General features: G+C 47.2%; 1 long non-coding RNA gene and 1 pseudogene across 1 annotated transcript; both read left to right on the top strand.

Moving 5' to 3' along the window:
- The first annotated feature begins 3057 nt into the window (after positions 1 to 3057).
- On the top strand, positions 3058 to 3465 carry LOC150039965 (mitochondrial import inner membrane translocase subunit Tim10 B pseudogene; annotated as a pseudogene).
- A 17955-nt stretch (positions 3466 to 21420) lies between these two features.
- Positions 21421 to 25568, top strand: LOC150039964 (uncharacterized). Its single transcript, XR_016534170.1, has 3 exons — positions 21421 to 21529; positions 22543 to 22657; positions 24659 to 25568. It is a non-coding gene; the product is annotated as an uncharacterized LOC150039964 (long non-coding RNA).
- Positions 25569 to 26099: the final 531 nt, after the last annotated feature.

Raw genomic sequence — 26099 nt, 5'->3', positions numbered from 1 at the left:
TTAGGCCAGGGAAACCACACACACACACACACACACACACACACACACACACACACAGAGTCATAGTAAAGGTTTTTCCCTATAGGAGGCAGGGGCAGGAGACATGTTTGGGAAACTGACATCTTGGAAATATTCAAGGATTTCACTTCCTGAGCACTTGGAAATTCAGCCGCAGAATTTAGCCAAAACTTGAGGTTTTTGTTCTTGTTTTTTTCCTTTGCAGTCAGGTTGACACTGAGGAAATCCAGGGTCTCCCAAGAATCAATAGTTACTTGCAGTCTGTGGCAGCTCCAGAATCTTCTGCTTGGGGAAGGCTGGGAAGAGGAATCCAAGGGCAAAACACCACGACTCTGTCCCCACGTGGGCCGTGCTTTTTATGGTCCCCACAAATCCATCCTTTTTCCTCTAAAGACCAGGGGAAATGCAAGGAAGCCTAGGTCCTGGTGACCTCTGTGGCAGCCAGCATTGCCGAGCCCCAAAGTCACCTTGGGAGGATGGGGGAGCCCTGGAAATGAGGGGGCAGGAATTCATGGCACAGAAAAGAATTGCCACTGAGGCCCAAGATGAGAGCAGAGATGCCCCCCCCAAAGCCCATGGATGGCCCTGCCTGGCTCCTGTGGCTCCCGCGGGCTCTGCTGCCCTCCGGTGGTCACTCCTGGGGTTGCCGCGGGCTGGAGGTCCTGCAAAGTTGTTGAGCTGGTGTCCCAGACCTTGGAAGGCAGTGATTGTGTTTATCAAACATGCAGAGTAACCACCAGCACTCTTGCTAGTGCATTTATACATTCATCATCCCAGGAGTTCCAAAGCAGCTTGAAAATACAGTCCTCTCTCTCCCTCTCTTGGATGAAAATTATTTGACCACATTAGGAGAGCTTTTAAAATATTGAACAGAGGATTCCCTGCTGATAAGCAAAATTAGCCACCTGCTCCCCTTCTCACTCAACAGGGGAAGTGAGGAGGAAGAGAATCATTGTTAATAGGGTGAATGATTTTACTCCCATCATACTACTACCCTCACTAAAACAGACTACACAGTTCCAAACAATCACCATTACTCTGTTAAAAATTGAATTCCCAGATGTGGCAAGCCATCAGGAAATACAGTTCTAGAATTTAGCTAAATCAGATCTCCTGAATCATTCTTGGTTCCTGAGTAAGGATGTCAGGAGGCTACCCCGAGGAAGGTTATACAGTCCAGTGAAATGTTTCCCTTCTCCTTGAACAGGCTTGACTCCTTTATCATGTCAAAATATTTCACATATCTCTCCTGACAAAAAGAGGCAAAGAGCTCAATAATGCTCTTAGATGAATTTGAATAATATTAACCATCACTTCCACATGCATTTGAAAAAATGTAAGATTTGTTTGAGATTGCATTCCAACCTCATAAGACTGATGGGAGGGATTGGAGTTATTGCTCAAGTGGTAGAACACCAACCCTAAGTGGAAAAACTCAAGTGAAAACATGCACCCCTGTGTTCAAGGCCCAATAGCGGCACATTAAAAAAATAGGCTTGTGGGACAACTGTGGTATCTCTTTTTTCTAAAAGGTAACTACATGGCGCCAGGGCTTTCTTGCTGTCCTGGCATTAGCTACAACAATAAACAGCAGACAGATGTGGTGAGCTAATTTTCTAATAATCTCTTTTCAAATTCTTAATGGGAGCCAGGCCAGGGCATATTGGGGGACAGCTCTGCACCAGCTGGTCTCCAGTTCTGACTGCTCCCAAATCCCATGAAATCATCCTTAAATGTCCAACTGTGCAGGTTTGTCCGGAGTTTCTACCATCACAAATAATGTGATGACTGAGAAGTCTTCCTTTGTAAGTCTCACTTAGCATTTTACCATCTGAAGGGATGAAAAGATAGTCTTGAATCCAGGAGTCTGAGTTTCAGTAATTTCTCAAAACCATCCTGATGCCTCTTGCTAACTGGAGGGAATTCTCAACCCTGTGCTGAAAAGCCTAGAGGTGAGAGGCCATTGATTGAACTGAAGAAGTCCAGGACAACAATTGTCATGAAAACACACTCAAGGACTCCACAACCCTGCACACATAGTTTAGAACACATCCAGTCCTGCCAACTTCACAGGCTCTTTAGCCATCCTTCTGTGGCGGAGAAAACCTCCTAAAGCCAGTGACTTTGAATCCCCCTTTCTGGATCTTTCTGCCTTCATTTGAATAAGCTTCTACTTCCGTATAGTCAAATTGCGTATTACAAGTGAAACATTTGATTCATCATGAAGGAAAGAAATGAATACTCAAATTATCACTATTATATCTACAAATGGAACCAAAAAATACATAGAAACCCTACCCTAAGTATGTGTTTCCCTTAGGTAAAATTCTAGCATACGTGGCACTTCTTCTATTCCCCTCCCTCCCCCCCCGTCTCTCTCCCTCTGTCTCCCTCCCCCCCCCCTCTCTCAGAATCATGGCTTTTTTTTTTACTGTGTTGGGGTTAATTAGAAAAACAGAACAGGTGGCTGAAAATAGAAAAGGAAATGAAGAAAAAATCAGATGCCAATGAACTTCGGGGTGTTGGTGGCTCACACCCGTAATCCTAGCTACTCAGAGGCTGAGATCTGAGGATCGTGGTTTAAAGCCAGCCCAGGCACTAAAGTCCGTGAGACTCTCATCTTCAATCAACCACCAGAAGTGGCACTGTGACTCAAGTAGTAGAGTGATAGGCTTGAGCTGAAAATCTCAGGGACAGTGCCCAGGCGCCAGAGTTCAAGCCCCATGACTGACAAAAAAAAAAAAAAAAAAGATTCCAATGAGCTACCCCAAAATAAAATTAAATTGCAATGAGAGGTCTTACCTTAAAAGTTATTAGACTCCTTGAACACTTGTTTGTTAAACGTGTCATTTAAAATATGATGTAAAAATCAACATTAATAAATTCTCTCATAAAAACCGTTATTAGAAGCATACTAAGAAGTACATGCAGGCAGTGGGGAGGATCTTTTCTACCTGGGGCAGAGTGAGCATAGCTGTCTCAGCACATGCAGTGCTCTAGAAAGCCTCTGCTTAATGCAATAGGAAATTCACTCCGGGTATGGGAAGTGACGCGGCCGTGCGTCCTCAGCGCCATGGATCAGCTCAACAGCAGCTGAGAAACTTGCGAGGCTTCCTGTTCGTCTACCACCAGATGACCGAGCTCTGCTTCCAGCGCTGAGTGCCCAGCCTACACCCCGAGCCCTGGACGCTGAGGAGGGGGGCCTGTCTGCACAGCTGTGCCGGGAAGCTCATCCCTTCCAACCACCGCCTCATGGCCGCTTATGTGCAGCATATGCCTGCCCTGGTACAGCGCCGCACCACAGACTACGAGGCTGCCTGGGCTCCGCCAGGGGTTACCAAAGAACAGCCACGTGCCTCGCCGGCAGGCAGCTGGCCATCCAGTCTCCCGAGGGGAGGTGCAAGGTGGACCCTCAAACTGAAGGACCCGGTGGGACCTTGGGCTTGATTGAAGTTTGCACAGAGAGATTGAGGCCCTTACCTGAAAGCGGGTACCGGGGCTGTTCCTTAACCTGGAGCCAATAACCCGCTCTTACACTATTTTGTTTATATTCTGGGCAGGGAACATTTTATTATTATTATTATTATTGTTCCTTGGTTTGTTCTGTCATTGAGTACATGTCAGCAGACTTCAAGCCCTGACAGAAGTTCCTGTTCAGAAGACAGACTGCCCTTGAGGCTAACTTCAGAAGCAAAATATGCATTGCTTCCCCCCCCCATAGATTGTTTTATAAGAAATAATTGTATTGGATCAGGGGGGTGGGTACCCACAGAGCTTTTAGACATCACTTTTAAGAAGTCATTGACCACAGAGACGAAACTTGTAAAGTTTCAAGAGTTGTCCAATAACTTTAGCCTTCTGTTTGGATGGTTACTGTCTTCAGATTTCTTACCTCCATGGAATTAGCAATAAAACCTTTAAGCAAAAAAGGAAAAAAAAAAGAACTCTTGTTGACCTCACTGTCATTGACCAATTTGATTAGACAAACCAATGGCACTACATTTATTGATTGACATTTATCCCAACATGAAACTCAACACAGAGGTTTACTCTAAAGTTATTGTGTATGTTGAGGGAGGTTAAAAGTAAATCCAACAATATACAATGAAATCTAAAATTACCAAGCTACCATTGCATAAAACTTTGAGAAAAAGGGAATGAAGTTGAAAAGTATTCCAAAAACAGAACCACACAGCTCCATTTTCTCATATGAGAGGGAAAAAAATTTGCCTTGCTAGAAAATTATCTTCAGCAATGATCTAAAGTTTGTCTTTTTAATATGTACCTTGATGAGAGGGGGTGGAAAACAGGGACAAAAACATAAGAAGGACTATCAATGTGTGAGAAGGAATGCACCCACTACCTGATGAATGTAACTGTAACCCCTCTATACATTACCCCAACAATAATTTTTTTAAAAAATTTACTTTGTTTAAAAATTAGATACTCAATCCCAAATTAAGAAAATAAACCAGGATAAAAGAATATGCAAAAAAAGTTACTAGGAATGGGCCAGATTGTGGCCTAGTGGTAGAGTGCTTGCCGAGCATGCACGAAGACACAGGTTCCATACCTCACTACCATATGTGCCATGCAATTGTGGTAAGACACTATTATTTTCCCGACTTATCAACTATTTTGTTGATCTTTGTTTCTCACTTTCAGTGTTAGCGGGTTAATTCTAGCTATAAATTTTGTGGAGTTTTCTTCCTAAGCTTGTTTGAAGTGGTCCTCTTCACACCCCAGCCTCTTGAGTCGTGGGGATTATAGGCAGAAACCATGGCATCTGACTGAGATTCAGGTCAGATAGCAGTGTATTTTATTTTGTTGCTGATTTGAAAGAGCAAAAAATACTGGTATTTCTGCTTTCTTGAACTAATAGTTTTGACTCTTCAGACACCACTTGCCAACTTTGTTTCCTCACATTTATCTCTAAGAGGTACACAGAGCAAAGGTATGTTTCCTTCCTTTGGTCCTTCTGTCCTCCACATCAGACACACAGAAACTTCATCCAGTGTCATGTTACAGAGCAATCTGTCACTATTCACTGCAAAAGTAGAAAAGGTCTGAGGATCAAGGTTCCAAGCCAGCCCAGTCAAGAAAGTCCCTGAGACTCCTATCCTCAATTAACCACCAAAAAAAAAGAAGTGACACTGTGGTTAAGTGGTAGAGCACTAGCCTAGAGCAAAAAAGCCTAGGGAGCTGGGGTGATGGCTCATGTCTGTAATCCTAGCTACTGAGGAGGTTGAGATCTGAGGATCCTGGTTCAAAGCCAATCCAGGCACTAAAAAGTCCATGAGACACTTATGTCCGATTAACCACCAGAAGTGGAGCTGTGGCTCAAGGAGTAGCTTGATAGCCTTGAGCTGAAGAGCTCAAGGACATCGCCCAGGCCCAGAGTTCAAGCCCCATGTCCAACAACATCAACAACAACAATAACAACAACAACAACAAAAAAATCTCAAGGACAATGCCCAAGCCCTCAACCCAAGTCACAGTTCTGGCACAGGAACACACACACACACACACACACACACACACACACACACACACACAATTTTAAAACCACTTGTCAAGAAAAACATGCAAAACAACAATTGCTAATAAAAATCCATTTCAGACAGGAGGGTGCACTCAACCTAGGGAAAAAAAGTCAGACCCAAATTTAGTCCTTTGGTTCTTAGTTCACTGTGGTTCAAAATGGGTAACTGATTAAAACTGTTTCTGTAGTGACTGACAGAGCATGATTTAACGTGGGAACACTGAATCACAGTAAACATCTCAAGTCACTCCATGCCTGAGTTCATGGAAACACGCAGACATCTGCTGCCCTCCACCTCAGCCCAGCCTGTGACCATGTTTCCACAACTGAAGTTGCGTGTTCTGTCATGTTTTACACAACCTGTAATATGTCCCATGTGGTTGGCTTCACTGACCAGGATTAGCCCTTGCCTTGGCTACCACACATATATGTAGTAATGATTCAAGAATAATCCCTTTTCTCCTCATGTTAACAAGCAGCTGGGTGCTGGTGGCTCACCTGCAAGATCTTAGCTACTCAGGAGGCTGTGATCTGAGAATCATGATTTAAAGCCAGCCCACGTCAGAAAGTCAGTGAGACTCTTATCTCCAATTCACAAGCAAAAAGCCCAAACTGAAGGTATGCCTCAAATGGTAGAATTCCAACTTTGAGGGGGAAAAGGACAGCACCCAGGCCCTGAGTTCACCCCTAGTACTAGCACAAACAAAAGAAAAAGAAAAGTGAAAAAAGGACGAACATATTAAGGACATTATACATGACTGATTACTCATTGGACTAAAATGTTTTCATATATAATGGCTAAAACGGAATAATGCTACTACCAAAACAGATAGGTAAACAGAATAGGTTTAAAACTAAGGTGTTATTTGTAAGGAAATGGAAAGACTTACAAAAAATCATATTAAGTGAAGTAAGCCACACTCAACAGAACATAAGCTCAATGGATTCCCTCATTTATCATAATCAGTAGAAACCTTGGGCTCTCCTAGCAGAGATTTACAATAGAACAAATCAAGATACATAAGGCCATAGAGGATGACAATAAATGAAAGAACCTCCATAATATAGAAAGAGAAGCCATAAAATGAGTGATTGTTGTCCTTAATGCCCTATGTTATCTCTCATCTCTTTTGCTGTCCCCTGGTTATCTCATATTGTTACAGTATTTCACCTTGGTATCTGATATATTGTATATATTCTTATTTGGTTATTTGAAATTGGATAGGGAAGGGGGGAAAGCTAGATGAGGGTCGGGGTAGGGGGAGGGAAATGGGGACCAAGACATGAGAAAGGGAATCAATGTATGTGAAGTAATGTACCTTCTATCTGGTGAATATAATGTAACCCTTCTATTAATTACAATAAAAATATATGGAAAAAAGTCATGTGCTTTTATGGAAGGGAAAGATTAATATTCAAATAAGCAAAGAAAGCTACCAAGGAAATTGCACACAGGTTTAAGTCTCTAACTCTGTGTGGGAGAAAAACAATAAAATGTGTGAAATGCACACACACACACACAGAGCAACAGTGAGGGGAATGAGGCAACAATCAGGAAAGCAACTCCTTTCACAAGAGCCTCAAAGAAAATGAAGTACCTAAGAATTAGCTTAACTAAGATTGTAAAGGACCTTTTCGATGAAAAGGTTAAAACCCTGAAAAAGGAAATTAAAGCAGAACTAAGGAAATGGAAAAGCCTCCATGCTCCTGGACTGGAAGAATCAACATCATGAAAATGACCATCTTGCCAAGGGCTATCTGCAAATTCAACGCAATACCCATCAATATCCCAATGTCACTCTTTAAAGAAATAGAAGAGGCAATCCAGAATTTCATATGGAATAATAAAAGACCCATATAGAAAAAACACTTCTTAGCAGAAAGAACAGCGCAGGAGGAATTTGAATACCAAACTTTAGACTCTATTACAGAGCTATAATTATCAAAACAGCTTGGTACTGGCACAAGAACAGGCCTGAAGAACAATAGAATAGAACTGAGGACCCAGATATTATACCACAGCTTTACGGCCACCTAATTTTGACAAGGGAGCCAAAAAATAGAATGGAAGAACTATTTATAATTGTTAACTCCACTTTAAGAACCTAAGCTCCAACCGTCTATACTTTCACTAAGGACTTCGCTGAATTTGCCTACTTTATGTAAATGCTTTGTTTATTTTTTAATTTTTACCCATGTTACTGTCACACACCTCTTTCTCTTTTTCTCCTCTTTTTCTCTTTCTCCTCTTTCTCACTTTTTCTCCTCTCTCTCTCTCTCTCTCTCTCTCTCTCTCTCTCTCTCTCTCTCTCTCTCTTAATCTGAGAGGAATTAAAAGACAAATTCACAAACAGATGTACAAATCATAATGTAGAAGAACAAACAATATAGAAAAGAAAAGGAACATCTCATATCCAAAGTATAACAACTCAATAATTAAATTCACCTTTCCAAGCTGAAACACAGTGTCTCCTAACCCACTGCTGATAGCCACGCACTTGAAAGAAATCAAACTTTCCTAACTCCATCAGACAGACATGCTTTTGCCAGGCCTCGAAGCTCAGGGCCCTATGAGGATGGGCTTGTGATTGTACACTGAGAGACACTTTAGCAGTAGCCAGAACATATTGGGCTGAGCCTCAGAGCTTTCCTGTTTGCAGCTTGGGACATGATGGAGCTTTAGCCCTGAGGCCTATCTATCCACTGGGCATCTCATAGAATCTTACATGGCTCCTCTCCTAACCATTGCCCTGTTCTATCTCTTACAAGTCCCCAGCTTAGTACACTGGAAATTGTGGTTACAGGGAGACAGGACTGGGCACCAGGAGGCACAGAGATCTTCTGTATCTCTTCTAAGTTGGTGTGGCTGCTGCACCCAGGTCTACCTGGGGAGAGTAGTACTGAACAGTTGCTGAAACACTGAAGGGATGAGGTCATGCTCAGGACTAGCAAGTGGTGAGAAAAGGGGTCATCTGGGGAGGGTGTGTCAGAAGGAAGGGCTCAACTGAAGGGACCTCCACGGATGACCTCACTTCCTTCACAGTGGAACTTAGAACCTTGGTATCCCGGCACCCACAGTCAACACAAGCCCCCAACTGCTCACTTGTGTGGCTAGCAGACGTTCAGGAGATGTTTGCCCGATTTTCTCAAATGGGAGAGGCTCAGGCCTCATGGAAGAGCACAGAGGGTGCCTGGCTCACGTGTGTCCAAACAAGGCCAGGCCTGGCCGTGGACATTTCTGGAGATGCTGTCAATGGACCCCACAGGTGACATGGGGAGGTTCAGGGCAGTGAGAGTCTGGGGAGCTGGACATATCTAAATCCCCCGGTCATTAACGGCTCTCCTCTCCCTGTGTGTTAGTGTGTGTGTCTGTGTGTGCATGTGTGTGTGCTTATGTGTTTGTGTGGTAAATAATTTTTAAGTAATTCACCTGACCCTATGTTTGTGTATTCCATGTGCCTTTTTTTTAGCGTAGAGCTGTTAAGTATGCTTTGTCAATAGTCATGTGCATGTGTACTAAATGAATGACAACCAAAATTCAGAGATGTGTACTCATATTCGTTGACTCTCTGGCTAATCCACACTCGTGTAAACATGTGATGACACACTACTCAGGATGAAACATAAGGAATATGCTTGGTCTCAAAAGGGAAGGCCAGGTGAAAGTCATCCAAAGGGAACACAGACATTGCCAGGGGCTAAGTTCTATTTGCTAGAGTCCCCTCAGCTTTCCTTTCTCAGGTTAGTACTATACAGCATGAGACACACGTTCCTATGGCACTTGGTGGATACTTGGACCTTTAACTCTCACAGAATTTCCTCCATAGGCTGCCTTTGAATTTCCTCCACATCTCAGACTCCAGAGTAGCTAGAGTGCAGGCATAAGCCGCTGTCACTGAGCCTCTTTCTTTCATCTTAGAAAAGAAATGAATCAATGCAGAACAGGATGGTTGATTTTTGGATTGTTTGTTTGCTTGTTGGTTTTTCAGTTATGCATTGAACTCAAGACCTTATTTGTAAGACAGACAAGCCATGAGCCTGTAAAACTTAATCACAGTTCATTTTTCAATAAGTGGACTCCTCGTTAGTGCATTGTTGAGTATGGAGGATACTCAATGGGATAAGAGTACCTTGATCCAATCCTCCTTATGAATGGTGGTCATCCCATAGGCATGAGGTTCAAGACACCCGTGGTCACCCACCCACGCAGGACTGCAGCCTCTCAGAAAATGTCACTGGAATTGCAGAGAACATACACTGGCCTTACATCACAGGGTATTCCATTTAAATGCACAGGGCCGGGAATGTGGCCTAGGGGTAGAATGCTTGCCAGGCATGCACAAATCCCTAGGTTCAACTACTCAGTACAACAGAAACAGGAAAACCTGCAAGAGGTGCTGAGAAACAAGAGGTAGAGCCTTGGCTAGAATCTCTAGGAAACACCAACCCCCAAATAACTACTCCAAAAAAGTAGGCAGTGACCCTGTGGCTCAAATGCTACAGCACTAGTCATAGGAAAAAATAAAGTTTAAGGACAGCTCTCAAGCATAGATTTAAAGATATCCAGACTGGTAAAACAAAAGCAAAATTAGATTTGGCAATTCAGTCAAGGCTTCTGACAATTACTTGCTTATATCCATAGAAGAAAGAGATGCACAAATATATAATTATAGATAAGTGTGTGTGTGTGTGTGTGTGTGTGTGTGTTCTCAAGAAACTCAAGGGTATGCTGTAACATAGTGAAGATAGAAAGCAGCTGCTCTATGTAGTCAAGAGTTCCAGCATCACTAGATCTAATGACTCTCCTCAGTGTGTAGGCCCTTCCACTGTTAAAGAAGCTTTATTCTTGTACAGATGTTCCATGTCTTATGATGTCCTGTAATGCTGACTTCTATGCAGTCCAATAATTGCTAGAAAAGTGATTTCACTGCAGAAAATGGACAAACATATTTCTGAATTCAAATAATGCCAATGGGGCTAATAGGCCTCAAAGGAGTATGTCACCAGATGACCATGAAACTCACATTCAAGAAGCTGCACACAGAACATTCTCCAACAATGATCCACTGCTAGATTATACAAATAGCCTAAAAATACCAAACATGCACATCATTGCTCATATCTGGCTGAATGTGGGGTTTGTATGAGGTTACACCATAAAATAGACTTCTGATTCAAACCAGTGGAAAGAGATAATGAAGGACACTGCATATTAATGAAGGGAATGATCTAAGGGGAAAACACCCATGAAGACGTAAATAAACATTGATGCACAAACCAATGAATCAACTATGTAAACTTTAAAACAGTGTCTTGAGGCTAACCAAAGATGATGGCTCCGTTCAACAACAGATGTTAACAATCCACTCTCAGCAAAGTAAAGGATAACCCAACTAAATCATCTGTGAACACCAGGCTGAAACATATGACAAAACAATTACCTCATATACTAATCTGTTTGCTATATATATATTTAAATAGATATCTATATACTGATGTACACATGTGTTAAACAACAGGTATATATACATACTCAGAAACATATTTCTATGAACGACACTGTATAGAAAGACATTTTTCTTGTGGGGTTTTGCTAATTCTCTTTTCTTATTTCTTTCTGTACACTTGTTTTCGTGTCTATCTTGGGTAGGAACATAGAACTCAGGACAAAAGTGTGAAAATGTTCATCAGTGATGTTCAATAGACATTGTACTGAAAGACATCTAGACAAGTCACATGGAGAAACAGAAGCAGGAAACTGATAGTTTGCGGAAGGAATGACACTGGACAAAAGGAAAAGAACTCAATACATACCCTATGTAACTGTAACCATTCTACGCATCTGTGAAAATAATGTAACTTCTTTACATAGTGATGAAAACCACAGTGAGAGCTGGTTGGTGCTGGTGGGAGGCTGAGATCAGAGGATCACGGTGCCTGTGCAGAAAAGTCCCCATGAAATGTTCCTCACACATAGCCACTGAAAACTCCACAAGCAGACATGGGGCTTGAAGCTGTAGCACTCTAGCTTTGAGCAAAAAGAGCTCTAGAACAACGTCCAGGTCCTGAGTACAAATTCCTAAAGACAGGACGGTCAGGGTTGGAGACCTTGACAATGCCCAGGTGCTCATGGGATCCAAGCTATGTGACCGCAGCTGGGAGAGCCTGCGGGCTGCTTGGGGTCCTCTGCAAGCTGGCCGCCTGCAGGAAGGAGGGGCCCAGTCCTCCACCTCACTCCTGAGGACAGATGTGCATTCAGTCTCTCTGGCCCCTGCCAAACTCTCTAGGAATAAGTGGGAGAATGTGGGGGGAGCGATGAAGACACCAGGAAGACAGCAGAAGCACACATGTGTCCAGGCGCAGGTTAGAAAAGAGGTCCCTGTGGCTGGAGAGACATGACAGAACACACTTCCCAGACCAAGAAATGGCCACAAAGGTCCATACTGAAATACAGTGTTCCCCAAACCCACTGCTGACAGCCACAAAATGAGGAAGTCACACTTCCCTTGAGCCCACACTCAGCCAAGCTCTACCCAGGTGTCAATCCTCGGGTCCCAGTAAGGAATGGGTTGTGCCCTGTGTAGACAACAACTGTGTATCAGGGAGAGAGCACCTTGGCCTGAGCTTCAGTGATTTTCTACTTGCAGCATGGCCAGACTTGACCCTGAAGCCTGACCACTGGGGAATCCATAGCATCTCTCAGGAATCTTCATCTTAAGGTTTCCCTTTCGTGTCTTAGAAGACAAGTGAGGAGCAGAGTGGGACTTGAGAGAAAAGGGGTTTAAGGTTGGGTCCCATGAGGCTGAGAACCCAATTGTGTCTCCTCCAGGGTGGTGTCTACTCCACACAGGTCTACCCCAGGACCATAGAATTGAGGTGCTGGGGTAACACTGGACAGCTGTGTCCTGCCTAGAGCCACCACAAGGATAGAGAAGGGGACCTTTGGAGAGGGTGTGTCAGAAGGAAGGGGTCAATTGAAGGGACCTCCACAAATGACCTCATTGCCTTCACAATGGAACTTAGAACCTTGGTGTCCCAGCACCCACAGTCAACACAAACACCCCAAAACTCACTTGTGTGGCTAGCAGACCTTCAGGACATGTTTGCCAGTTTTTCCTCAAATGGGAGAGGCTCGGGCCTCATGGAAGAGCCCAGAGGGTACCTGGCACACATGTGTCCAAACAAGGCCAGTCCTGGCAGTGAAAACTTCTGGGTCATTGGACCCCACAGGTGACATGGAGGACCAGGCCAAGTGGCTGGAAAGCTCACCACATCTAGGTCTCCCGTCATTACCAGCTCACCTTTCCGTCTGTGTATGTGTGTGTGTGTGTGTGTGTGTGTGTGTGTGTGTGTGTGTGTGTGAGAGAGAGAGAGAGAGAGAGAGAGAGAGAGAGAGAGAGAGAGAGAGAGAGAGTTAGAGAGAGAGAGAGAGAGAGAGAGAGAGAGAGGTAGAGAGAGAGAGAGAGAGGCAGACAGACAGACACAGACACAGAGAGAGGCATACAGACAGACAGAAAGACATGGAGACAGAAGGACTGACAGAGTGACAAGAGAGTAAGACAGAGACTGAGAGGGACAGGGAGAGAGATACAGAGACAGAGACAGCAAGACATGCATAGAGAGAATAGGAACTTATTTTAATGTAATTCCCTGGACTGTATGTCAGAGTCCCCTTTGGTTCCCTAGTTTTAGCTTAAACTATTCCCCTGGTCCCACTCCAGGAGGAAGCTCCAAGCCAGGAGGAGGGCTGCAGGGCAGGCACCCTGGAGCAGCTGGTGGAACACTTGGTGCCTGCCCAGATGACCGGGGAACACTTCTTCATCCCCACCTTCCTCTCCACTTACCGAAAATTCACCAGCACCGAACAGGTCCTGGACCTGCTCTTCCAAACGTGAGTACCAAGTGCAAGGGCAGTGGACTCTTTTTCTCCACAGGACCCCGGGAATGACCTGCACAACTCTCAGGGCTACTCTGATCCTGTGGAGTGGGGGTGGGCAATGAAACATCTTAGGTTATGCCAGAGCCATGGGAAATGCCTTGTGTGCTCCCTAGTAGTGTAGGCTCAGACCTGTGACCTTCTTCCTCAGGACACAGCTTTCTGCCTCCAAGCTCTGAGCCCTCAGACAAAGCAGACTTTCCCTGTTTGGAGAATGGTTCCTCAACTACATGTAGACAGAGCAGGGATAGCTGAAGGCAGAGTGAGAGACCCTCGGCCCACAGGATTCTCAAGGGAGAAAAGGCTTGTCCCTATCCTTTGCACATAGGTTGAAGCCCCTCCGGGTCTGGACATGTTTGTAGGGAGAAAGCAAAAATAAGCCGCACTGTTGCAAGCCGGATAAAACACAGGAAGAGACAGCCAGTAACTGTGCAATTCCTCCACAGGTTCAGTAGAGGTGAGGCCTTCAAGGACTCCTCTACACAGGATGAAATCCTGCCTTTCTCCAGCCAGGATGGCATGCCACAGGACAAACTCAGAAAGTGAGTGGACTTTGGTCACAAACGAGGGCATGTGTGTGCACAGTTGGATCCAGGTTTGAGTGTAGCGCGGTGGGCAAGTTGAGGATCCCAGAGATCTTGACGTTCTCACCACAGGGTTGAAGTGTGGCATATGTATGCAGGAGGAGGCTGACCCATGACCGGCAGTGCTGTTGGGATCACTGGTGGAGGCTTCAACTCAGAGCTGAGCCCTGTGCCAACCCATCCTCTCCACAGCCCCTGATGCCCAGCCTTGCCTGTCCTCACCATGGCCTCGCAAACAGCATTAGAGCATTGATGTCATGTTTTAGGACTTCTACTGACCCTAGGAAGGCTGGCAGAGTAGAAGGCCTGGCTGGGTCACCAAGAGAACAGTGAGGTGGGGAGATAGCCCACGTGTGGCTCTTGGAATTGAGGCAGCAGAGTCACCAGTAGATGTGCACCAGTAGCCAGTTCATGGCAGGCATACAACAGACCCCATGGAGACTCCATGCAGTGGGGAGGGATTGGAGAGCTGCAGGAGTATGGGGAGCTCCCTGGAGAGGGCATAGTTGCTCATCCCATGATTGGGTGCTAGCTCCCTGGAATTCCCTTCAATCCCTCCTTGGTTCCTGAGGACTGTCAGTACCTCCACCACCAAAGAAGCTTGGCTTGGGGAGATACTGATGTCCATGTTTCAAATGAGTGCTGAGAGTGTCTGGGGTAGCCGCTGGCCAGGTTTCTGACTCTGCTGCCCCCCATCTGCCCCTAGTGCCATCTCTTCTATCCTGGACATGTGGCTGGACGAGTACTGGGAGGACTTCTGCCAGCCTGCACACTTTGCCTGCCTCAAGCATTTGCTGGCTCACCTGAAGAGGCACATGACTGGATCACACGTGGAGAGCCTTGCACAACTGCTCCTGGCTCAGATGGAGGCCCAAGAGCCCAGCCAGACACAGTCTGATGGTGTGGAAACTGGGTGGGAAGGCAGAAGAAAGAGGCAGGATGACTGTGGACCATCAGAGGGTGGAGAAGGCTCTAATATAGGCCTTGTGCCAGGAAGAAGAAAGACGCTGGAATATAGAGACTGTGCAGAGAAGTTGAAAATGAGGATGTGTAGAGGGATCCAGGTTGGGAAGTCAAAGGGAAGAGGGTCTTTATTCTCTTTTCAAAGACTCAGGACAAATCCTCCATGGCGAGGGCCTTGTCTTCTCCAGCAGCTCTAGCATTAGCCCAGTGTTTGTCTAAGTAGAAGAAGAAGGCAGCATTGAGCTCCAAGCTCTGGCGTGCAGCCGAATTGTAGGAACATTACCAGGATTAGACCAAAACCCAAAGTCAGCCTTGACTCTACTGTGCCATGAGATGGGAGCAGCAGCATCAGGTGTGGGTGGCAGCCATGTCTTCCCGGGACTCTGAGGCTATGTCACCTGCAGTACCAGCCTCCTTTGCTCTGCTGACTGGCAGTCAGTTTGAAACTTGTCCTCATGGCAGATTCCCAAGGGAGCCTGGAATCCATATCCTGGAAACCAACAATCTGGCCCCTGGTCCACAGCTTGGGTGGGATCCCTTAATTTATGGAGAATCGAAATAGGACCCGGCATGCTTTCCTCACAGGATCTTCCTGTCCTTCTTCAGAGAACACAGGGGAGGGACTGAACAAGGAGAAGAATGAGGTCTTGGATTTCCCTCCCCTGTTGGTGAGCAGCTCACCAGGATGGACTCAATGAGGCCCTGGGCAGCACAGGGTGGACCGGGCTTGCTTCTCTGCATGGCTGCCTTCTCATCCTTCTCCTTCCCCTAGAGCCCAAGCTTTCATCCAGCCTGAGCTTCACCTTGGCTCACGCTTCCTAGCATCACTCTCTTAAGTGCAGACACTAAAGTGTACATGACACCTCTGTGTCCCAGGAGCTATGCGTGGAGAGGTGCAGCCAGAATCGCAGCTCCTCCGCATTTCGCAGGGACCACATGACCCCAAGCAATTATGAGGATTCTGGTGTGTGTGCCAGAGCCTAGTGCAGAAAACAGAAAGTGCTACAGAAGCAGCATCTGTGGATATGAACCAAAGGACAGGCACAGGGTGACTTGGGGAGGGCAGAAATTCAGGCCTAGGCCAAGGAGGAAGAGTCACATTGCACAGCAGACCCTGACATTAGGTAGGGACACTCAGGTGCCCTCCAGGGTTGCGAAGCGGCATGACATCTCTACAATCCCATGCCTAAGTCTCAGAGACCCCTACACAGCCAGAGTTCTCAGCCCAACTACGGGACTCAATCTGGGGCTGGGCACTGTGCTGTGGGCCAGGCAATGAGGCACTCCTTCCTTGGCAGGAGCTGTTCCTGACGGTGGTGCCCCACCACTGCCTGCATTCTGCCATTTCCCAGAAGGACAGACACGACATGGAGAACTTGGCCCCCACCATCCGGGCCACCTTCACACAGTTTGACCAGGTGTTCTCCTGCGTGCTCACCACCTGCTTAGGGGACCACAGCATGCAGCCCTGCTCCAGGGCAAGGGTGCTAGAGCACTGGATCTCGGTGGCCATGGTAAGACACAACTGCTGCCTAGAGACTCTCCTTTCAGAGTCTTATGTTCTGAGGTGTTCCAATGTGCTCAGAGCCCTGTGTGGACTTCAGGGCCTCCTGCCCGAGGCCATCTTTTCTGGGCTCCCACATACCACACATGCAATGGTGCTCACTCCTTCCTCACACTCAGGACTCAGGGGCAACTGCACCCAGGCCTGGTCAGCCCTCTCTCCCCTCTGAAACCTTGTAAGCAACTCCCCAGTATCCTTGTACTAACCCTGGCTTAGCCCAGCCAGCAAGGCATGAGGTGGCAGCAATAGCATGCAAAGCTCACACACCCTTCCCATGCAGGAATGCAGAATCCTCAGGAACTTCTCCTCCCTCCATGCCATCCTCTCTGCTCTGCACAGCAGCGCCATCCAGCGCCTGGACAGTACATGGCAAGTGGTCTCCAGGTGGGTCCCTCTCTCCACAGAAGCTGTGCACACACAGGGACTAGCCAGCTTCACCACCAGACCCAGAGCCAAGCCTGTATGACCTGGGCTGCTAGCCAGGAAAACAGGGACAGTGCCTGCATTATGCCTGTTCATGCACCGGCAAATGTTCAGTTCAATGTCTCACGGAAGCTGGACAGAGACCCAGAGGAGCTGTCCAGGGTTTCTGTGGTAATTCTACATTTCTGTCCAATTGAAATCCAAGCACAGTTGTCTAATACAACTGGGCTGGACTCCATTGGGACATGAAGAAGAAATTGCTTCCAGCTTCTGGGTCCTTGGGAGCTTCATGCAATCATTTGAAAACCTCCCCTTTAGGCAACTTGCAGGTCTGGCTCTAAAACAAAACCAAGCCTGTCTCCCTTCTCTCTCACTTTACCATTTGTCACTTCTCTCTGTCCCTCCTACAGAGACAGCATGCAGATATACCAGAAACTGTCAGAGATCGTTTCTCCTTCATGCTCTTACTTCCGGACCAAAGTGCTACTCTTTCAGGTAGAGAGAAAGGGGTCAGAAAGAACAGGGCTAAGAAGGCAAAAGTGGGATCCAGTTCCAAAAAGAAATGCTTTCCCGTTTTTTTTCTCTCCATTCTGGATCTTGAACTCAGGGCATGGCTGTTGTCCACAGTTTTTAATACTCAGTGCCCTTCATTTTCAGTCCCAAGCCCACTCCATGTTTGGAGTTGATTGTAATTCACAGACTCAGTGACTGTGGTTTGAACTGGGATCCTCCGATCTCAGGCTCTTGAGTACCTGGTATGTAAGTCAGCTGCACTGCTCAGGAGTGAGTTGCTCTGCCATAGGATATTTCACAGCTGTCCTTGGAGCCAAACAGACATAGCACACACTTGGTTTGGATCTTAACATTCAGAGCCAGGATGTCTACCTGAAGGAACTGGGTATCTCTGTTCTCCCTAGAGCAGATGCTGCTCACCGCCATACAAAAACAGAGACAGGGACTAGACAGGGGAACTGAAGGTGGCTGGGGGTTTTCTTGACAAGGGAGGCCAGGCACTGCTCACTCAGCCCTGAAATCTCAGCTGGACATGACTGTGAGCCCAAACCTTGAGACTCAACCATGAAACCCCCCAAGTGAACTAGTCGCTCAGATAGAGTCACCCACACAAATCAAGAAAGGAAAAGATGTATCTACCTCTACATTCTAACATACTGAGCTCCTTCACACACGATTCCAGAAGCCTCAGTAGGAAGGGCTACAGATTACACTCCTCAATGCCTTGACCCGCTTATCCACTACAGTATATCTGGGGAACTCCCTACCCAGATGCATAGAGAAAGATTTCTGCCAGGACAAAGACACATAGGGAAGAGCATTGTGGGACAGAAGCTTTCTCATGCTTCAGAGCCCCTCCCCTAGGTGAGGAAATCCAGAACTTTTTTGTTAGGAAGTTCGCAGAAAGTCCATAATCCTCTTCCTCCTTGACTATTCTACTCTCCGGCCCATGACAATTATGGGAGCACTCACTTACTGGACCCTGCTCACAGAGTTAGAGTGTCTCTTCTATGATTGCCTACAGTGAAGTGGACAGGCCACCATCCCTTCTTATTCCTGGGTCCCCTCCTCTCACCTATGAATACTGAGGAATTTGGATGATTGATGAGACAATGAGGAGAAAGAAATTTCCAGGAGTCCAGAGAAGGCATTGGCACAGAGACTCAGGGCAGCACCAACAGTGGGAGAAACCATTGGATCCCATAGTGCTCAGAGGAATGTCATTTATTTGCAGAGTTTGCAGATGAGGAAGCAGGCAGAGAGAGGCCAGTTCACAGCATGGCATCCCTCAGACCTGGTGAGGCAGAGACTTAACCAGAACAAAGCAGCAGGTGGCACTAGCTTTGGCACCATCCATGCTCAGGTCAGGGACAAAGGTTGAGAGGACATATATCTCAGGAGTTCTGCTCTCCATTGTGACGGGAGACTGGTGACTTTGCCCCCAAGGAGAAGAAGGCCAAGAGAGGCCAGAGGCAGGCTGAGGACATGGTGAGTGAATGTGTCCTGAACGCACCAAGAGTGCCTGTAAGAGAAGAGAAGAGAGGTCTGCTTGCTCATCTTACCTCTTCTTCCCCTCCCTGGAATAACTCCATACACATGGGATTTGATTCTGATAATCCCTTGTACTGAGTGGCTGCCAGAGACAAAGGAGGAGTAGAAGCCCGAGCATGGCAAAGCCTGTGTGGCAGGTGGCCTTCAGAGGCTCCTTAACTTGGGGAGGTGTCAATGCCACCCTTATACTGTTTTTTATCCCAAGTGCAGAGAAGGGGCTCTAACAGATTGGCCAGAACAGGTGACTATAATAAGAAAGGCCCTGTGCGGATGCAGGTGGTCTGGGGAAGCCTGCAATGGGGTCCTAGGCCATGGCACATCAACCCATCCAATTCCACGGGTTCACATCAAGGGCACTGTGCCCTACCTGAAAACTTTCCTGGGAGACTCCCGAATGATCGACAAGGCCTTTAGGGACTTCCTGGATGTGAGTAGTCTGGGCATCACTGAACTGCTGGGGTTGGGACAGAAAGTCTCCTGCTGTGTGCTGAGTTCTGGCACAGTGAAGAGTTTCTTAAGATAACACTGCATCCATCTTAAGAAGGGACATCCAGAGCTGCTGGGATAGGGAGCTAGGGCACATAGAACAACTGGGACTCAAGTCCTTCTGGGCACAGTGGGCAGTTGGGATCAGTGGAAAACAAAGGACAGGCCAAGCAAGCACCAGTGAGTCTTGCTCAGCTGAGCCCTCAGTCAACCCATGTCCTCAAAAGGTTTGGACAAGATGATCCCAGAACCTCTTTGAAGATGTGTCCAGGTCCCACCTAGGACTTTGTTCACAGGCACATGTAGATGCCCTCTGTCCCATGGAAGAGGACCAGCCCCTGACAGGGAGGACTGAAGGGAGGAAGGGTGGGGTTCTCCTCACATTGTTCTCTGCCTTCTAGGAGGGAGTCATCCATTTTGAGAAATTGAGAAAGGTGAGTTTCAGGTGCCCTCCTGGCTGGATGGGGACCAGCAGCAGAGTCAGCTTCAGTCACCATGACCGGTAGGGAAATTTGGTTCAGAGTGCAGATCTTTCCTGACGACAGGGTGGGGATGTGAAGTGGGAGAGGAGAGCTTCTTGTGAATGAGTGTGGACACAGTTATGAGAGCCACAGCACCCTGATGCACTGAGGCTTCCCAGAGCAAAGCCTGGTGAATGAATGATCTTCCCCTGGGCATCACAGCACAGCCCTCCACTCTCCTCATGCTCTCCCTGGCCAGGAATATGCAATCATGGAGCAACTGAAGCAGCTACAGGCAAGCTGCAGCTATGAACACATCACCCCAGAGGAGAAGTTTCTAGGCTGGTTCAGAGACCTGAAGCGGCTCAGCGAGGAGGCCAGGTGAGCTGGGAGGCACTAGGACAGGGAGAGTCGCCTGTCACTGGGATGATGTGCCATCCTGAGTGTCACATGTCTGGACTTGAGGACTTACACTCCCTACAGCCAGTGACCAGGTGGGTGGCAGGCTCAGAATTGAATCTGTGAGGTCCCAAGCTTCAATTTGGTCTGCTCACCTCACACCCCTTGCCTAGCTATGACCTGTCATGTACACTGGAGCCCCCGGGACAAAATGACACTGCAAGCCCTCCGACCAAGAAGCCCTTTAGCATCTGGAAGGCCTGGATGGGCCACTGATGGGCAAGAGCCAGGGAAGATGATGGGATGGGTGTGGGAATGAGATTGGCTGTAGATGAGACATTTCCATTGAGAAGCCAGGTGTGGCACTCAGTTCTCTGGGGTGTCTGCCCCTCTGCTTACACTGAGTACTGTCTCTGTGATTCATCCATCACATAAGGGAATGGGAAAATTTTAACTGACCCAGATCATGGATTGGAGATTCAGGTCCCCACTGTTTGAAGTCTAGGGTCTTGTGTGTGTCCTGAGAGAAGTTCCTTCAGTAAGCTGACCCCTCTCTAAAGCCACCAGACCCAGAGTGCTGCAATTAGTATCAGTGGCAGCTCCCAGTTGAAGTGGATGGACCAGGACAAGGGTGGCCCTGAGATGAGCAGCACAAACACCACTGCAGTGCAGTCAGACAGCAATGTGCAGTCAGCTCCCTCCTCCAGCTCCTACCCAGAGCTCATCAGGAGCAACTCACAAACATCCTCAGGAGACCCGAAAAAGGTGATGTCCTGTCTTGCCCATAGTCCTGCTTTCCACTGCCTGAGAGGAAAGCCCTAGACCTGGTTGGAAACCTGGACTTCTCCTGATGTTGCTGGCATCCACAGGTCCAGGGATCCTCCTCCCGGTCCACTGGGGTGACCAGCTTGGCCTCTGCCAGCCAATCCTCACCCACAGACACCAGCACAATGGACACCAATTCACAGTGGCACCTCAGGGCAGAGTAGTGACAGCTCATCCGTGCCTCCCCATCTCAGGCTGGGAGACTAGTGTGTCATCAGGGTGGTGCTGCCTGTGGAAAACAGACGTCTATGCAAAAGCATTGAGGTGAGTTGGGCGGCTGCATTTCCTTCTGCTCTTCTGACCTAAAAATGAGGGAGGGAAAATTATGCCCAGTCTCCAGGCAAGAATAGATCCTCAGGCAGGGTCAGTGAGGAGTCCCGAGAGGAAGCATGGGGACAAAGATTGGGGAAATCCTAGGCTCTGGAGGGCATAGTTTAGATACTTCACTTTCCCCAGGAAACAACCTAAAGGCTGGTGTTTGATCACAAGATTAGTAGTGAATGAACACGATTGCCAGTTGAGACTGTTTACTGTCTCAGAGACAGTCCTCGCACATTACTTAGTAGGCTCTTCTGACAATCACATCTGGGTTGGAGGACAGCGAGACATAGGGATCCTATGTTCTGGGAAGATGAGGAATGTCTAAGGCAGGGTGCTGCAGATGATGGAGCTAAAAGATCTGCTCACAAGTAAACTCCTCACAGGAGAGAGAGATGTCTGCTCTTCTAGCTACTCAACTGGGCAGATGACATTCAGAGCCCCTCCTTCCTCATGCTGGGTCTGGTCTCTGCATCTGGTTCAGTCCTCTCACCAACAGGAAGGAGAATGGGTGTCATGAGCAGTCATCTGGGGAGGCAACGACTTCCTCTCTCCTGGACTCTCAGTGTTAGGGGAGTTGATCAAGGGTCCACGTGGTGTCGTTCATCACTGCATCCTCCAACTCACCCCAGACCTGGCTAGGAGCAGGCACTGGGCACTTGGCTGGCTCCTCCCTTGCTTGGGGTTTCTGGAGTTTATTGTGTATTCCACTAAATCTCAGGGGCCCAAAACTGGAAAGCAGATCCAGGAACAGCTGGTAAACTCTACTAAGAATACTAAATAACCAACTTCAATGCATGGACTCCTCTTCAGGAAGAAAGGGTTAAAACACACCCATGACACCCCATGGCATTTCTCATGTCTAACACTAAGATGGTTCCACAGAAGCCCTGGATACTGTCTTCAGGGAGGGACCCCTGGGACCCATTCCTCAGGACCTGTTTCCTGATCCAACCCAGGTGACCAACCAGGAGAAGACCCGAGACGTCATCGTGAAAGCTATGAAGAAATTCCAGGTGCATGGATACAAGCCAGAAGACTTAGAGCTGGTGCAAATCATCACACAGGATCAAAGTGAGTCCTAAACCAATAGCTAGGATAGGCAAATAAGTAGGTGGGCAGGCACCCAGGAGTTTGGACTGTTGGTGGAGAGCTCATCTAGAATGCAAGAACACCAGGGTTCGATTCCTTGGAAATATATGCATAGGCAAAAAAAAAAAAAGAGTCAGAAGTGGTGCTGTTAGAACTCTAGCCTTCAGAAAGCCCCAAGGCAGTACTCAGGCCCGGACATCAGAACCCTAGGTCTAGCAAAAAAAAGAAGTTTGGCAGCAGAGAGTGTCCTCACCCACCCACACACCAACCCCTCCATCAGGGTATGGCAGCATAAGGGCAGCCTTAGACCCCAGGCCCAAGCCGGCCCTGGTTGCTGCACAGCTATTGCCCTCATGGACATGCTTGTTCTTGCCCTGTCTGAGGAGGAAGTAGCCAGTGCAGAGACCATCCGTGAGGACTGGAGAGAATACAGTTATAGGACAGAATGGCTGGCTTGCTCACCAGAACGACCTTGTCATTCTCCAATGTGAACACATGGCTTCAGAAATTACCTGACACTTGAGTGTCACTTAGTTGTAACGTGTGCCCAGAGTTCCTGAGACCCTTGCATTGTTCCCACACCATTAAAACTATGCCTCCAAACACCACTTACCCTATATCATGGCCTAATGCAAGCCCTGAAAGAGCTATTGAGAACTCATGGGCAACTTCCCAATATTCTCTACCTATGTGTTTTTCTTCCAAATGAGTTAGAAACCAAGTGCCTAGGACTCAGCCTACAAACCCAGTTCATTAGGAGGCTCAACTGAGGCACTAGGTTGGAGGCCAGCCTGGGTTAGAAGTCTGTGATTCTCTTTCTTCCTATCAACCACAGTAAAAGCAGGAAAGATCATATGGCGCCAGTGGCACAACACTTATCTTGAACAAACTGGTCAGGGAGAGAACCGAGTCACTGAGTTAGATAAGTGAACCAAAAGTTGACTTACTCATAAAACATATAAGTTGAAAAGCTAGACAAAAGTTTAGGTAGATGAGACAGAGACAGAGAGACAGGGATAGGGACAGAGACTGAAGTAGCAAAAGAGACAGGGACAGGCTGGGAATTTGGCTTAGTGGTAGAGTCCTTGCCTAGCATGCACTAAGACTAAGGTTTGATTCCTCAGTACCACATATACATAGAAAAAAGCCAGACATGGTGGTGAGGCTTAAGTGATACAGCTCTAGCCTTGAGAAAGCCCAAGGACAGTGGTCAGGCCCTGAGTTCAAGGACCAGGACCGGCAAGAAAAAAGAGACAGAGACAGACTCACAGATGATAAGAGGAGTCAGACTCAGGTAAGACTCATGTATACCTGGAACACAAATGGTAATGAGCCACAGTGGTGTTGCTGTCTTGTCTTTGCAATGACGTGCAGAATCTGTCCAGTTTTTTGTGGAGTTGATCAGCATTGATGACAGATTACAAGTTCCATGCAGGATGTGTTCTGAATTCCTTCCTACCTCTGGGACCATTCCCACTATGCTGGTAGCATGGGATTTTCCCTCACAGCATGGAGTTTTCCTCTCAAAAAGAGTGCAGGACAGAGGAGACTGGGGAGAAATTCAAGGCCAAAGGCAGGACTTGCAGTCTACTTGGGGCACATGGTATTAGAGGACCCCAGAACTCACTGCAAGAAGCCTGAATTAGGCCTTGCTTTTTGTGGTCCTGAGGGTCCATGTTTGTAGGACAATCTTAGGAGAGCTGGTTTGCACATTGCAAAGCCTGTTGTGTCTGTGATGCTGATAAGGCAGCAGTGAGGTCAGAACGGGATTAGCTTGTGCCTCCTTCACCCTGACCTGGCAGGACCTGAAGTCCAAAGTTGTCCTCTGAGAAAGGAGTTTTCAGCAGTTCTTTCGCATGCAGGAATCAGAGATTGGAGGCATTCGGGGTCCTAACCCACAGTTGATCTCTAAGTGCATGGGAATGGTAGTGGTCTCAGCCCCAGTTTGGACAGCTAAAGAGCTTTGTGTCCCTCTTCCACCAGAGCTGAGGATTCCTGATGATGCCAACGTTTTCTATGCCTTGAAGACTATGGACGTCTACCATGTGGTGCTGCGGAAGTACACCTTCCCCCGGAGGACACCTGCCAAGCAGAGATCTAGCTTCAGCCTCTTCCACAGGAAGAGGAGGGGAAGCAAGGCTTAAGGACAGCTCCACGTGCCCATGTCTCCCTGGGTCCTACTGACCATGATGACTTGAGTGGCCCTGGCCACCCTGCACCTTCTTGTACTCCAGCCCAGGATACCCACACTCCACCTACAAAACCACCCTGCTGTGCCCAGGCTACTTGCATTAGCCAAACTCCCCTTCCCTCCTTGGACTCCCTGAGTGCCTAGGGCACCCTGTGCCATCACAGGACAACTGTACCCACCACACTATCACCTGACATTTTGGACTCTACTACAGGTCACCACCACTTGTGCACTTGGCTCTTCTACTCCCAAAATTGTAGTTCTGTTCTTCAAAGATTCACCAAAGGACAATTCGCGACCCTCAGCCTTTCTAATCTTTGTTAGGCTACACCAAAATCCAAGCCTCTGCCATGAGGCTTGATTGAGACTCACCAAGTGATGGAAACCACACACTGCAGAGCTCTGGTGTTGAGGAAAATGCCTCAGAAGTCATTCTTACATACACATGCAGACTCATTGGCCCATTATTCACGTCAAGGTCATGCAAACACCATTTCACAGAGCAGTACCACAGACATTGGAGACCACTGAAGACTGGAATTTCAAGAAGCATGGGCCCTTGCTCTGTATATGATTTATTTACAATGAATATTTGTGTACATGCCAGAAAGTAAAATACTAATGGGACTGGAGGGGTTTTTTAGAAAGATAAGTTAGATTTGAATGTTCACATTTAATTAAAGTTCTTGTTCTTCTCTGCTCTGGTTCTTGTGCTTTTCTTCTTTTATCTCTATGTTACAGAGACAGTCTTCCATCTGACAGGATGGAAGATATTTATAACAAAATTTAAATACACATCAGACTGCTTAACCAATTTACCATCTACCATTTACTTTGGGGTTTGTTCTGAAAAACACCAGCTCCTTCTCAGTATTTAACTCAGGCAGATGGACTCTGAACAAAGGCTTATCCAATGTCCCTGAAACAGATGCAAATCATCAGTCATATCAGTTTTCCTTGATACAAAATGTGACAAGCTACTGCCTTCATTTCTCTTGTCAGGGGGGGCAGGCCTGGGCACTGTCCTTGGGCTTTCTCAAGGCTAGAGCTCTACCACTTGAGTCACAGCACCACTTCCACCTTCTTTCTATGTATGTGGTACTGAGGGATCGAACCCTGTTCTTCGTGCATGCTTAGGCAAGCACTCTACCACTAGACCAAACTCCTATCCCTGCTTCAGTTTTATCCATGGAGAAATTCAGATGTAAGAACTGGACTAAAAGTAGGTCCTTC

Source organism: Megascapheus bottae, unplaced genomic scaffold, assembly GCF_031878675.1.
Source record: "Megascapheus bottae isolate mThoBot1 unplaced genomic scaffold, mThoBot2.hap1 HAP1_SCAFFOLD_43, whole genome shotgun sequence".
Classification (NCBI taxonomy): Eukaryota; Metazoa; Chordata; class Mammalia; order Rodentia; family Geomyidae; genus Megascapheus; species Megascapheus bottae.
The sequence above is the reverse complement of the archived record's forward strand: the minus strand, read 5'-3'. Positions and strand labels throughout refer to the sequence as shown.